At 59.1% G+C, this 13,425-nt stretch overlaps 1 protein-coding gene across 1 annotated transcript in view; it reads left to right on the forward strand.

The window, feature by feature from the left end:
• LOC135188468 (protein disulfide-isomerase TMX3-like) overlaps positions 1-13,425 on the forward strand; it is a 77,002-nt gene that overhangs the window by 38,554 nt on the left and 25,023 nt on the right. The gene's annotated exons all lie outside the window — the stretch shown is intronic.

The following is a 13,425-nucleotide window of genomic DNA, read 5'->3' on the forward strand; positions in this document are numbered from 1 at the left end:
TGGGAAGGGATGCATGAGGGACTGGGAGGGAATGTGAGTGACTGGGAGGGGAATGGGTAGGGCTGAAGGGGGTTGGGAGGCAATGGGAGAGGACTGGAAGGGACTGGGACTGAGAGAGACTGGGATGGACTGGGGAGGGGCTGGGAGGGGAATGGGATGGAGGAGGAAAGGACAGGAATGGGAATGAAGGCAATTGGGAGGGAACTGGGAGAGGACAGGGCCAGACTGGGAGGGATTGGGATGGATTCAGTGGAAGTGGGAGAGACTGGGATTGGGAGGAGACTGGGAGGGCATTGGGATTGAGTGGGAGGAGTGGGATGGACTGGGAAGGGCCTGTGAGGGGATTTGGAGGGACTGATGGGAACTGGGAGTGGAATGGGAGGGACTGGGAAGGGACTTGGAGAGGCTGAGAGAGACTGAGGCAGACTGGGAGGTGTTTGGGAGGCAGTGAGAGGGATTCAGTGGAACTGAGAGTGACTGGGAGGGATTGGGAGGAGAGGGAGGGGTCTGGGAAGGCATCAGGGATGGCCTGAAGGGATTGGGATGGGGAAGGCCTGGGAGGTAGTGGGAGGAGACTGGGAAGGGGCTGGGAGGGGAATTGGAGGGACTGGGAGAGAGTGATAGGGGATTGGGAGTTACTGAGGGGACTGGAAGGAGACTGGGATATGCTGGGAGATAGTGGAATGGACAGGGAGGGATTGTGAGGGGCTGGGTGGGACTGGAAGGGGACTGGGAAGGACTGAGAGAGACTGGGCTGGACTGAGAGGGGACTGGACTGGCAATGGGAGGGAGGGGGAAGGCATCTGGAAGGGATCAGAAGGAATTGGAAGAGACTGAGAGGGAATTTGGCATGGGAGGGTATTGGGAAAGGCTCTGGGGGGATTGCAAGAGACTGGGATGGACTGGGAAGGAGTGGGATGGACTGGAATGGGACTGAGAGGTGTCAGGGAAGGGAATGGGACTGGGAGGTCCTGGGATGGGACAGGAAGGGGAATGGGAGGGACTGATGGGAACAGGGAGAGGAATGGGATGGACTTGGAGGGACTGGGAAAGGACTTGGAGAGGCTGAGACTGAGCCAGGCTGGGAGGGGTTTGGGAGGCACTGAGAAGAACTGGGAGGGAGTGGGAAGCCTGCAGAGGGACTGGGAGAGAGTGATAGGGGATTGGGAGTTCCTGGAGGGGACTGGAAGGGGAATGGGATATACTGGGAGGTAGAGGAATGGACTGGGAGGGAGCTGGGTGGGACTGATGGGGACTGGGAGGAAATGGGAGGGGACTGGGATGGACTGGAAGGGATTGGGAGAGAGTGAGAGGGGATGTGGAATGAGTTTGGAGAGACTGGGAGGGACTGGAAGGGATTGGGAGAGAGTGGGAGGGGATGTGGAATGAGTTTGGAGAGACTGGGGGGGACTGGAAGGGATTGGGAGAGAGTGGGAGGAATTCAGAGAGACTGGGAGGGACTGGGGTGGAGTGGGAAGGAATAAATGAGTGACTGGGAGGGATTGGGAGAGACTGGGAGGGGATTGCGAGGGACTACTTGGAACTGGAAGAGGAATGGGATGGTCTGGGAGGGACTTGGAGAGACTGAGCCAGACTGGGAGGGGTTTGGGAGACACTGAGAAGGACTAGGAGGGGACCAGGCTAGATTGGGGGGGGATTCAGAGGAACTGGGAGGGATTGGGAGGAGACTGGGAGGGAGTGGGATGGAGTGGGAAGGGATTGATGAGGGACTGGGAGTGATTGTGAGTGACTGGGAGAGCCATGGAGGGGAACAGGAGGGGCAGATGGGGAGTGGGATGGGATTGGGAGGGACTGGCGAGGAGTGGGAGGAGACTGCGAGGTAGTGGGAGGGAAGTGGGAAAGGATGAGGGACTGGGAGGGACTGGGAGGCAGTGGGAAGGCACTGGGAGGGGATTTGGAGGGACTGGGAGAGAGTGATGGGGATTGGGAGCTGATGGAGGGGACTGGAAGGGGACTGGGGTATACTGGGAGCCAGTAGGATAGACTGGGAAGGATTGGGAGAGGACTGGGTGGGAGTGATAGAGAACTGGGAGGGACTGGGAGAGACTGGGAGGGGACTGGGATGGACCTGGCAAGAACTAGATTAGGACTGGGAGAGAACTGGGGTGGGCCTGGAAGGGACTGGGAAGGACTGGGAATGTGAAAGTACTGGGAAAGGAGTGGAATGGGATTGTGAGGGACTGGGAGGGAGTGGGTGGGATTCAGAGGAACTGGGAGAGAGTTGGATGGACTGGGAAGGGATCTGGGAGAGACTCAAGGGGACTGGGATGGACTGGGAAGGGGACTGAGGTGGCATGGAGGGGTATGGGACTGGGAGGTACTGCGAAGGGACTGAGAGGGCAATGGGATGGACTGGGAGGAACTGGTGTGGAACTGGGAAGGGGGGGGAAGGCCAGAGAGAGAATGGGAGGGGAATGGGTTGGACCTGGTTAAAGACTGGATTGGGACTGGGAGAGGAATGGGAGGGCATTAGGAGAGGCCTGGAAGGGTCTGAGAAGGACTAGGATGTACTGGGAAAGGCCTGGAATGGGATTGTGAGACTGGGATGGAACTGGGAGGGGATTGGGAGTGAGTGGGATTCAGAGGAACTGGAAGAGTCTGGGATGGACTGAGAGTGGGCTGGGCAGGGAAGGGATCTGGGAAGGAGTGAGGGGACTGGGAGGGATTGGGAAGGGGACAGAGAGCTGTCAGGGAGGGGAATGGGACTGGGAGGTACTGGGATGGGACAGGGAGGGGAATGGGAGGGACTGATGGGAAGTGGGAGAGGAATGAGATGGCCTGGGAGGGGATCTGGAATGGATTGTGAGAGAGTGGGAGGGGACTGGGAAGGGATTGGGATAGCCTGGGAGCTAGGGGGATGGACTGGGAAGGATTGGGAGGGGGCTGGGTGGGAGTGATAGAGGATTGGAAGGAAATGGGAGAGGACTGGAATGGGACTGGGAAGGGACCGGGATGGACCTGGTAAGGACTGGATTTGGACTGGGAGGTACTGGGAGAGGACTGTGAGGGAACTGGGATAGGCCTGGAAGGGACTGAGGGGGACTGAGAGGTGGCAGGGAGGGGACTGGGCCAGGGAGAGGATTGGGGGGAATGGGAAGGGGTTTGGAATGGATTGGGACTGGGAGGGGACTGGGCCAGAGTGGGAGGGGAGTGGCAAGGTAGTGGGAGGGTGTGAAAGGTAGTTGGAGGGCACTGGAAGGGACTAGGAGGGGATTGGGATGGACTGGGAAGGGACTGGTGAGGATTGGATTGGGAGAGGCCTGGAGGGTACTGAGAAGAACTGGGAGGGGACTGGGATGTACTGGGAAAGGAGTGGGATGGGATTGAAAGAGACTGGGGTGGGACTGGGAGGGGGTTGTAGGGAGTGGGTGGGATTCAAAGGAACTGGGAAGGACTGGGAGGAGACTGGGAGTGGGGTGGACTGGGAATAGTGGAACTGGGAGGGGACTGTGAGGGATTGGATGGGACTGGGAAGGGGCCTGAGAGGTGGCAGGGAGGGAAGTGGGACTGGGAGGTACTGGGATGGGATAGGGAGGAGATTGTGAGGGACTCATGGGAACTTGTGGAGAAATGGGAGGGAGTGGGAAAGGACTGGAAGGGGACTGGGATATACTGGGAGACTGTGGGATGGACTGGGAAGGATTGGGGGAGGGCTGGGTGGGACTGATAGGGGCTTGGGAGAGACTGGGATGGACCTGATGACGACTGGACTGAGACTGGGAGGGACTAGGAGATGACTGTGAGGGAACTGGGAAAGATCTGGAAGGGACTGAAAAGGACAGGGAGGGGAGTGGGATGTCCTGGGAAAGGAGTGGAATTGGATTGTGAGAGACTGGGCTGGGACTGGGAGGGGGCTGAGAGAGAGTGGGTGGGACTGGGAACAACTGAGCTGAACTGGGAGGGGACTGGGAAGGGGCCTGAGAGGTGCCAGGGAGGGGAATGGGACTGGGAGGTAGTGGGATGGGGCAGGGAGGGGAATGGGAGAGACTGATGGGAAGTTAGAAAGGAATGGGCTGGACTTGGAGGGAGTGGGAGGGGATTGGGAGGGAATGTGATGGGGTCTGGAATGGATTATGAGTGACTGGGAGGGCACTGAGCCAGAGTGGGAGGGGATTGGAAGGGATTGGGATGTACTGGGAGCTAGTGGGATGGACTGGGAAGGATTGGGTGAGGCTGGGTGGGACTGGGAGTGGATTGAGAGGAACTGGGAGAGGTTGGGAGGGACTGGAGTTGGACTGAGACTGGGAGGGGACTGAGGTGGACCTGCTAAGGACTGGATTAGGACTGGGAGGAAAATGGGAGAGGAGTGGAAGGGACAGAGAAGGACTGGGAGGGGAGTGGGATGTACTGGGAAATGTCTGGAATGGGATTATGAGAGACTGGGAAGGAGACTGAGAGGTGGCAGTGAGGAGAATGGGTCTGGGAGGGACAGGGATGGTAATGGGAGGAAGTGGTGGGAACTGGGGGAGGAATGGGATGCACTGGGCTGGAGTAGGAGGGCATTGGGAGGGAATGGGAAGGGATCTGGAATAGATTGTGAGTGACTGGAGGGGACTGGGCCAGAGTGGGAGTGGACAGGGAAGATACTGGGAGGGGAATGGGAAGGCAGTGTGAGGGTGTGAAAGGTAGTTGGGGTGGCCTGGAAGGCCCTGGGAGAGTATTGAGAGGGAGTGTGAGGGGACTGGAAGGAGACTGGGATATACTGGGAGCTAGTTGGATGGACTGGGAAGGATTGGGTGGGGCTGTGTGGGACTGATAGGGGATTGGGAGGAGATTGGAAAGGGCTGGGAGGGGAGTGGGATGTGTTGGGAAAGGACTGGAATGGGATTGTGAGAGACTGGGAGGGGACCAGGAGGGATTGTGTAGGACTGGAGTGGGATTGTGAGAGACTGGGAGGGACTGGGAGAGGATTGGAGAGAGTGGGTGGAATTGAGAGGAACGGGGAAGGACCAGGAGGAGCCTGAGAGGGCATTGGAATGGACTGGGAGGGAGTGGGATGGTATGGGAAGGGATCTGAAGGGACCTGGGAAGGAGCAGAAGTGGGAGGGGACTGTGGGGGATTGGGTGGGACTGGGAAGGGGCCTGAGAGATGGCAGGGAAGGGAATGGGAGGGACTGATGGGAAGAAGAAGAAGAAGAAGGAGGTAGAGTGGGAGGGGATTGGAAAGGAATGGGAAGGGATCTGGAATGGATTGTGAGTGCCTGGGAGGGGACTGGGAAGAGACTGGCAGGGGAGTGGAAAGGTAGTGTGAGGAGGTGAAAGGTAGTTGGGGTGGCCTGGAAGGGACTGGGAAGGCATTGGGAGGGAGTGGGTAGGATTCAGAGGAACTGGGAGAGACTAGGAAAGACTGAGAGGAGACCAGGAGGGCATTGGGATGGACTGGGAAGGGATCTGGGAAAAAGTGAGTGGAACTGTGAGGGGACTGGGGGGGGATTGGGTGGGACTGGGAGGTGCTGGGATGGGACAGGGAGGGGAATGGGAGAGACTGATGGGAAGTGGGAGAGGAATGAGATGGAGTCGGAGGGAGTGGAAGGGGATTGGGAGGGAAGGGAAAGGGATCTAGAATGAATTGTGAGTGACTGGAAGGGGACTGGGAGGGGATTAGGAGGGAGTGGGAGGTGACTGGAAGGGGACTGGGATGTACTGGGAGCGAGTGGGATGGACTGGGAAGGATTGGAAGGGGGCTGGGTGAGACTGGGAGGGGATTGGGAGGAAATGGGATCAGACTGGGAGGGACAGAGAGAGACTGGGAGGGGATTGGGAGGGAAGGGGAAGGGATGGGAAGGGGAGTGGGAAGGGGCTGGTAAGGACTGGATTTGGATTGGGAGAGGCCTGGAAAGGACTGAGGAGGACTGGAAGGAGATCAGGAGGGATTGGGTAGGACTGGAATGGGATTGTGAGAGACTGGGAGGGAGTGGGATGGACTGGGAAGGGATCTGGGAAGGAGTGAGTGGGTCTGGGAGGGATTGGGTGAGACTGGGAAGGGGCCTGAGAGGTGTGAGGGAGAGGAATGGGCCTGGGAGGCCCTGGGATGGGATAGGGAGGGGAATGGGAGGGACTGATGGAAGTGGGATGGGATTGGGAGGGACTGGTGAGGCGTGGGAGGAGACATGGAGGGACTGAGAGGTAGTGGGAGGGAAGTGGGAAAGGATGAGGGATGGAGTGGAGGGATTGGGAGGGACTGGGATGGCCTGGGAGGGGATGTGGAGGGCCTGGGAGAGAGTGATAGGGGCTCAGGAGTTAGTGGAGGGGACTGGAATATAGTGGGAGATAGTGGGATGGAGTGGGAGAGATTTGGAATGGATCTGGAATGGATTGTGAGTGAGTGGAATGGCAATGGAAAGGGACTAGGAGGGAGTGGTAGGGAACTGGGATGGAGCTGGAAAGGACTGGATTGGGACTGGGAGAGGACTGAAAAGGACTGGGAGGGCAGTGGGATGTAGTGGGAAAGGAGTGTAATGGGATAGTGAGGGACTGGGAAGGGATTGGGAGTGAGTGGGTGGGATTCAGAGGAATGGGGAGGGAGTGGGAAGGGAGTAGGATGGGCTGGGAAGGGATCTGGGAAGGATTGAGCTGAATTGGAAGAGGACTGGGAAGGGGCCTGAGAGGTGTCAGGGAGGGGAATTGAATGTGACTGTGTGGGGATTGGGAGAGACTGGGATAGACTGGGAGGGATTGGGAGGAGACTGGGAGGGCATTGGGACAGACTGGGAGGGAATGGGATGGAGTGGGAAGGGATCAGGGATGGAGTGGAGGGACTGGGAGGGGATGTGGAGGGAGAGAGGGATAGGGGCTTGGGAGTTAGTGGAGGGGACTGGGATATACTGGAAGATAGTGGAATTGAGTGGGAGAGGATTGGGAGGGAATGGAGAGGGATCTGGAATGGATTGTGAGTGACTGGGAGAGGACTGGAATGGCACTAGGGACTGGGAGAGACTGGTAGGGGACTGGGATGGAGCTGGAAAGGACTGGATTGGGACTGGGAGGGAAATGGGAGAGGATTGGAAGGGACAGGGAGGGGAGTGGGCTGTACTGGGAAAGGAGAGGAATGGGATTGTGAGTGACTGGGAGGGGACAGGGGACTGGGAGGGACTTGGGAGGTGACTGTAAGGGGACTGGGATGTACTGGGAGCTAGTGGGATGGACTGGGAAGGATTGGGTGAGGCCGGGTGGGACTGGGAGTGGATTGAGAGGAAATGGGAGAGGACTGGGACTGGAATGGGACTGGGATGGACCTGGTAAATACTGGATTAGGACTCGGCGCGCAGTGGGAGAGGACTGGAAGGGACAGAGAAGGACTGGAAGGGGAGTGGGATGTACTGGGAAAGGAGTGGAATTGGATTATGAGAGACTGGGATGGGACTGGGAGGGGAGTGAGAGAGGGTGGTTGGGACTGGGAAGGAGACTGAGAGGTGACAGGGGAATGGGACAGGGAGGGACAGGGAGGGTAATGGGAGGGACTCTTGGGAACTGGGAGAGGAATGGGATGCACTGGGCTGGAGTAGGAGGGCATTGGGAGGAAATGGGAAGGGATCTGGAATGGATTGTGAGTGACTGGAGGGGACTGGGCCAGAGTGGGAGCAGACTGGGAGGGGAATGGGAAGGTAGTTGGAGGGACCTGGAAGGGACTTGGAGGGGACTGAGAGGGAGTAGGAGGTGACTGAAAGGAGACTGGGATATTCTGAGAGCTAGTGGGATGGACTGGGAAGGATTGGGAGGGAGCTGGGTGGGAGTGATAGAGGACTGGGAGGAAATGGGAGGGGCCTGGATTTGGACTGGGAAGGGACCGGGAGAGACTGGGAGGGGACTGGGATGGACCTGTAAGGACTGGATTGGGACTGGGAGAGGAGTGCGAGGGAACTGGGAGAGGCCTGGAAGGGGCTGGGGAGGACTGGGAGTGGGAAGGAGTGGGATGGACTGGGGAGGGATCTATGAATGACTGAAGTGACTGGGAAGGATTGGGTGAGGCTGGGAAGGTGCCTGAGAGGTGGCAGGGAGGGGAATGGGACTGGGAGGTCCTAGAATGGGACTGGGAAGAGAATGGGAGGGATTGATGGAAGTGGGATGGGATTGGGAGAGAATGGGAAGGGATCTGGAATGGTTTGTGAGTGGGAGGGGACTGGGAGGCAATCGGAGAGGAGTGGGAGTGAGATGTAGTGGGAAAGGAGTGGAATGAGGTTGTGAGAGACAGGGATGGGACTGGGAGGGATTTGGGAGGGAGTGGGTGGGATTCAGAGGAACTGTGGGAGACTGGGAAGGACTGGGAGGGCATTGGGATGGAGTGGCAGGGAGTGGGATGGACTGGGAAGGATTAAGCGGAACTGGGGAGGGGACTGGGAGGGATTGGGTGGGACTGGGCAGGGGCCTGAGAGGTGTCAGGGAGGGGAATGGGCCTGGGAGGTGCTGGGATGGGACAGGGAGGGGAATGGGATTGACTGAGATGGAGTGGGAGGGGACTTGGAGGGAATGGGAAGGGATCTGGAATGGATTGTGAGTGACTGGGAGGGGACTTAGAAGGGACTGGGAAGGGAATGAAAAGGAACTGGGAGGGTCTGAAAGGTAGTTGGAAGGGACTGGAAGGGACAGAGAGAGACTGAAAGGAGACTGGGATGGACCTGGTAAGGACTGGATTGGGACTGGGTGAGGACTGGGTTGTACTGGGAAAGGACTGGAATGGGAGGACTTGGAAGGGGTCTGGATGGGAACTGAAAGTGCTCCTAGGAAGAACTGGGAGGGACTGGGAGGTGGTCTGGGAGAGACTGGAGCAGGATTGGGCAGGGACTGGGATGGGATTAGAGAGGGGCTGGGAGAGGTCTGGGAGGGAACTGGAAGGCACTGCAGAGGAATTGGGAGGGACTGGGAGGGGGCTTGATGGGACTGGGAATCTTACCTGGAGGCGCTGGGAGCTGCTCTGGGGGCGCTGGGAGCCTCCTCTGTGCCCCTGCCGCCGTTTGGTCTCCCTCCCCCCTCCCTCCCTCCCTCCCGGCACTGACAGAGCAGGAGGGCCAGAGCCATGCTCTGATTGGCCAGCGGGGCTCGGGCAGCAGCGCTCCTATTGGCTGCGCTGGACCAGTCCCCCCCAGTGTGGGACCAGTCCCCCCCAGTGTGGGACCAGTCCCCCCCAGTGTGGGACCAGTCCCCCCCAGTGTGGGACCAGTCCCCCCCAGTGTGGGACCAGTCCCCCCCAGTGTGGGACCAGTGCGTCCCAGTTTGGGACCAGTGCGTCCCTGTTCGGGACCAGTCCCCCCCTCCCCCCCCCGGTTTGGGAACAGTGCATCCCAGTTCGGGACCAGTCCCCCCAGTTTGGGAACAGTGCGTCCCAGTTCGGGCCCACCCCCCCCCAGTTTGGGAACAGTGTGTCCCAGTTCGGGCCCACCCCCCCCCAGTTTGGGAACAGTGTGTCCCAGTTCGGGACCAGCCCCCCCCCCCCAGTTTTGTCCCAGTTTGGGACCAGTCCCCCCAGTTTGGGAACAGTGCATCCCTGTTCGGGACCAGTCCCCCCCAGTTTTGTTCCAGTGTGCCCCAGTTTGGGACCAGACCCCCCCCAGTTTGCGACCACTCCCCTGCAGTTTGGGTTGAGTGTGTCCCCGTTTGGGCCCAGTTTGCCCCAGTTGGGGTCCAGTTCCCTCCCAGTCCCTTCCATTCCCCTCCCACTTCTGTTCCAGTCTCTCCCACTCCCCATCCAGTTCTTCCCAGTCCCCTCCAGTCCCTCCCAGTCTTTGCCGGTTCCCTCCCACACCCTCCCAGTTTCCTTGCAGTTCCTGCCCAGTCCCATCCCAGTGCTTCCCAATTCCATCCAGTACCTCCAACACACCTTCATGTCCCCTCCCAGTCTGTCCCAGTCCCTACCACTTCGGTTCCAGTCCCCAGCCCTCCCCTCCCAGTCCCTCCAAATCCCTTTCCAGTACCTCCCAGTTCCCTCCCAACTCGCTCCCAGTCCCTAACAGTTCTCTCCTACTCCCTCTCAATGCCTCCCACTTCCTTCCCAGTCCCCCGCCCAGTCCCCTCCCATTTCCATCCCACAACTTCCCAGGCCCTCCAAATTCTATCCCAATCCTTCTCATTTCCCTCCCAGCCCCTCCCAGGGAGCCTGACTGGGAGGAACTGGGAGGGACTGAGATGGAACTGGGTGTGACGGGCAGGGATGGGGCACAGAGTGCAGACTGTGAGGGATTGTCAGGGACTGGGAGGGAACTGGTTGTGACTGTGTGGGGATTGGGAGAGACTGGGAGGGATTGGGAGGAGGCTGGGAGGGCATTGGGACGGACTGGGAGGGAATGGGATGGAGCGGGAAGGGATCAGGGATGGAGTGGAGGGATTGGGAGGGACTGGGATGGCCTGGGAGGGGATGTGGAGGGAGAGAGGGATAGGGGCTTGGGAGTTAGTGGAGGGGACTGGGATATACTGGGAGATAGTGGAATGGAGTGGGTGAGGATTGGGAGGGAATGGAGAGGGATCTGGAATGGATTGTGAGTGACTGGGAGAGGACTGGGGACAGGGAGGGGATTAGTAGGGAGTGGGAGGTGACTGGTAGCACTAGGGACTGGGAGAGACTGAGAGGGGACTTGGATGGACCTGGAAAGGACTGGATTGGGACTGGGAGGGAAATGGGAGTGGATTGGAAGGGACTGAAAAGGACTGGGTGTGGAGTGGGATGTACTGGGAAAGGAGTGGAATGGGATTGTGAGAGAGTGGGATGGGACTGGGAGGGAGTGGGTGGGATTCAGAGGCACGGGGAAGGAGTGGGATGAGTGAGATGGACTGGGAAGGGATCTGGGAAGGAGTGAGCTGAACTGGGAGAGGACTGGGAAGGGGCCTGAGAGGTGTCAGGGAGGGGAATGGGACTGGGAGTTGCTGGGATGGGACAGGGAGGGGAATGGGAGGGACTGCTGGGAAGTGGGAGAGGAATGAGATGGAATGGGAGGGAGTGGAAGGGGATTGGGAGGGAAGGGAAAGGGATCTGGAATGAATTGTGAGTGACTGGGAGGGGACTGGGGACTGGGAGGGGATTAGGAGGGAGTGGGAGGTGATTGGAAGGGGACTGGGATATTGTGGGAGCCAGTGGGATGGACTGGGAAGGATTGGGATGGGGCTGGGTGGGAGTGATAGAGGACTGGGACGGGACTGGAGTTGGACTGGGACGGGACCGGGAGGGACTGAGAGAGACTGGGAGGGGACTGAGATGGATCTGATAAGGACTGGATTGGGACTGGGAGAGGACTGTGAGGGAACTGGGAGAGGACAGGAAGGGACTGGGAGGGGGAGTGGGAGGGATTGAGAGGAACTGGGAAGGACTTGGAGGAGAGTGGGAGGGCATTGGGATGGAGTGGGAGTGGGATGGAGTGGGAAGGGGCCTGAGAGGTGTCAGGGAGGAGTGACCTGGGAGGGAATGGGAAGGGATCTGGAATGGATTGTGAGTGACTGGGAGAGGACAGGGAAGGTAGTGGGAGGGTGTGAAAGGTCTTTGGGGTGGCCTGGAAGGCATTGGGAGGGGACTGGGATGTACTGGGAGCGAGTGGGATGGACTGGGAAGGATTGGAAGGGGGCTGGGTGAGACTGGGAGGGGATTGGGAGGAAATGGGATCAGACTGGGAGGGACAGAGAGAGACTGGGAGGGGATTGGGAGGGAAGGGGAAGGGATGGGAAGGGGAGTGGGAAGGGGAGTGGGAAGGGGCTGGTAAGGACTGGATTTGGATTGGGAGAGGCCTGGAAAGGACTGAGGAGGACTGGAAGGAGACCAGGAGGGATTGGGTAGGACTGGAATGGGATTGTGAGAGACTGGGAAGGGATTGGGAGTGAGTGGGTGGGATTCAGAGGAACGGGGAGGGAGTGGGAAGGGATCTGGGAAGGACTGAGCTGAACTGGGAGAGGACTGGGAAGGGGCCTGAGAGGTGTCAGGGAGGGGAATTGGACTGGGAGGTGCTGGGATGGGACAGGGAGGTGATTTGGAAAGGATTGTGAGTGACTGGGAGGGGACTGGGCAGGTAGGGGGAGTGTGTGAAAGGTGGTTGGAGTGGCGTGGGAGGGGCCTGGGATATACTGGGAGCCAGTGGGATGGTCTGGGAAGGATTGGGAGGGGGCTGGGTGGGACTGATAGAGGACTGGGAGGAAATGGGAGAGGACTGTGAGGGCCTGGAGTTGGACTGGGAAAGGACTCATCCCAGTCCCCTCCCAGTCCTCAGTCCCTGCCAGTCCTGTCCCATTCCTTCCCAGTCCTCTCCCAGACCGTCCCAGTCCCAATCCAGTCCTTCCCAGTGTCTCCCAGTATGCCCCAGTCCCCTTCCAGACTAGGGTGATTGTGCGTGAGTGGGAGAGGCAGGGAGGGGAATGGGAGGGAGAGCTGGGAAGTGGGATGGGATTGGGAGGGACTGGGGAGGAGTGGGAGGAGACTGAGAGGGAAGTGGGAAAGGATGAGGGATGGAGTGGAGGGATTGTGAGGCACTGGGATGGCCTGGGAGGGGATGTGGAGGGCCTGAGAGAGAGTGACAAGGGCTCAGGAGTTAGTGGAGGGGACTGGGATATACTGGGAGATAGTGGAATAGATTGGGAGTGGATTGGGAGGGAATGGAGAGGGATCTGGAATGGATTGTGTGTGACTGGGAGAGGACTGGGGACAGGGAGGGGATTAGGAGGGAGTGGGAGGTGACTGATAGGGGACTGGGATGGACCTGGAAAGATTGGATTGGGACTGGGAGAGGACTGGGAGGGAAATGGGAGAGGATTGGAAGGGACCGAAAAGAACTGGGTGCGGAGTGGGATGTACTGGGAAAGGAGTGGAATGGGATTGTGAGAGAGTGGGATGGGACTGGGAGGGAGTGGGTGGGATTCAGAGGCACGGGGAAGGAGTGGGATGAGTGAGATGGACTGGGAAGGGATCTGGGAAGGTGTGAGCTGAACTGGGAGAGGACTGGGAAGGGGCCTGAGAGGTGTCAAGGAGGGGAATGGGACTGGGAGTTGCTGGGATGGGACAGGGAGGGGAATGGGAGGGACTGCTGGGAAGTGGGAGAGGAATGAGATGGAATGGGAGGGAGTGGAAGGGGATTGGGAGGGAAGGGAAAGGGATCTGGAATGAATTGTGAGTGACTGGGAGGGGACTGGGGACTGGGAGGGGATTAGGAGGGAGTGGGAGGTGACTGGAAGGGGACAGGGATATTGTGGGAGCTAGTGGGATGGACTAGGAAGGATTGGGATGGGGCTGGGTGGGAGTGATAGAGGACTGGGACGGGACTGGAGTTGGACTGGGACGGGACCGGGAGGGACTGAGAGAGACTGGGAGGGGACTGAGATGGATCTGATAAGGACTGGATTGGGACTGGGAGAGGACTGTGAGGGAACTGGGAGAGGCCAGGAAGGGACTGGGAGGGATTGAGAGGAACTGGGAAGGACTTGGAGGAGACTGGGAGG

The sequence above is a fragment of the Pogoniulus pusillus genome, chromosome 29 (assembly GCF_015220805.1).
Source record: "Pogoniulus pusillus isolate bPogPus1 chromosome 29, bPogPus1.pri, whole genome shotgun sequence".
Classification (NCBI taxonomy): domain Eukaryota; kingdom Metazoa; phylum Chordata; class Aves; order Piciformes; family Lybiidae; genus Pogoniulus; species Pogoniulus pusillus.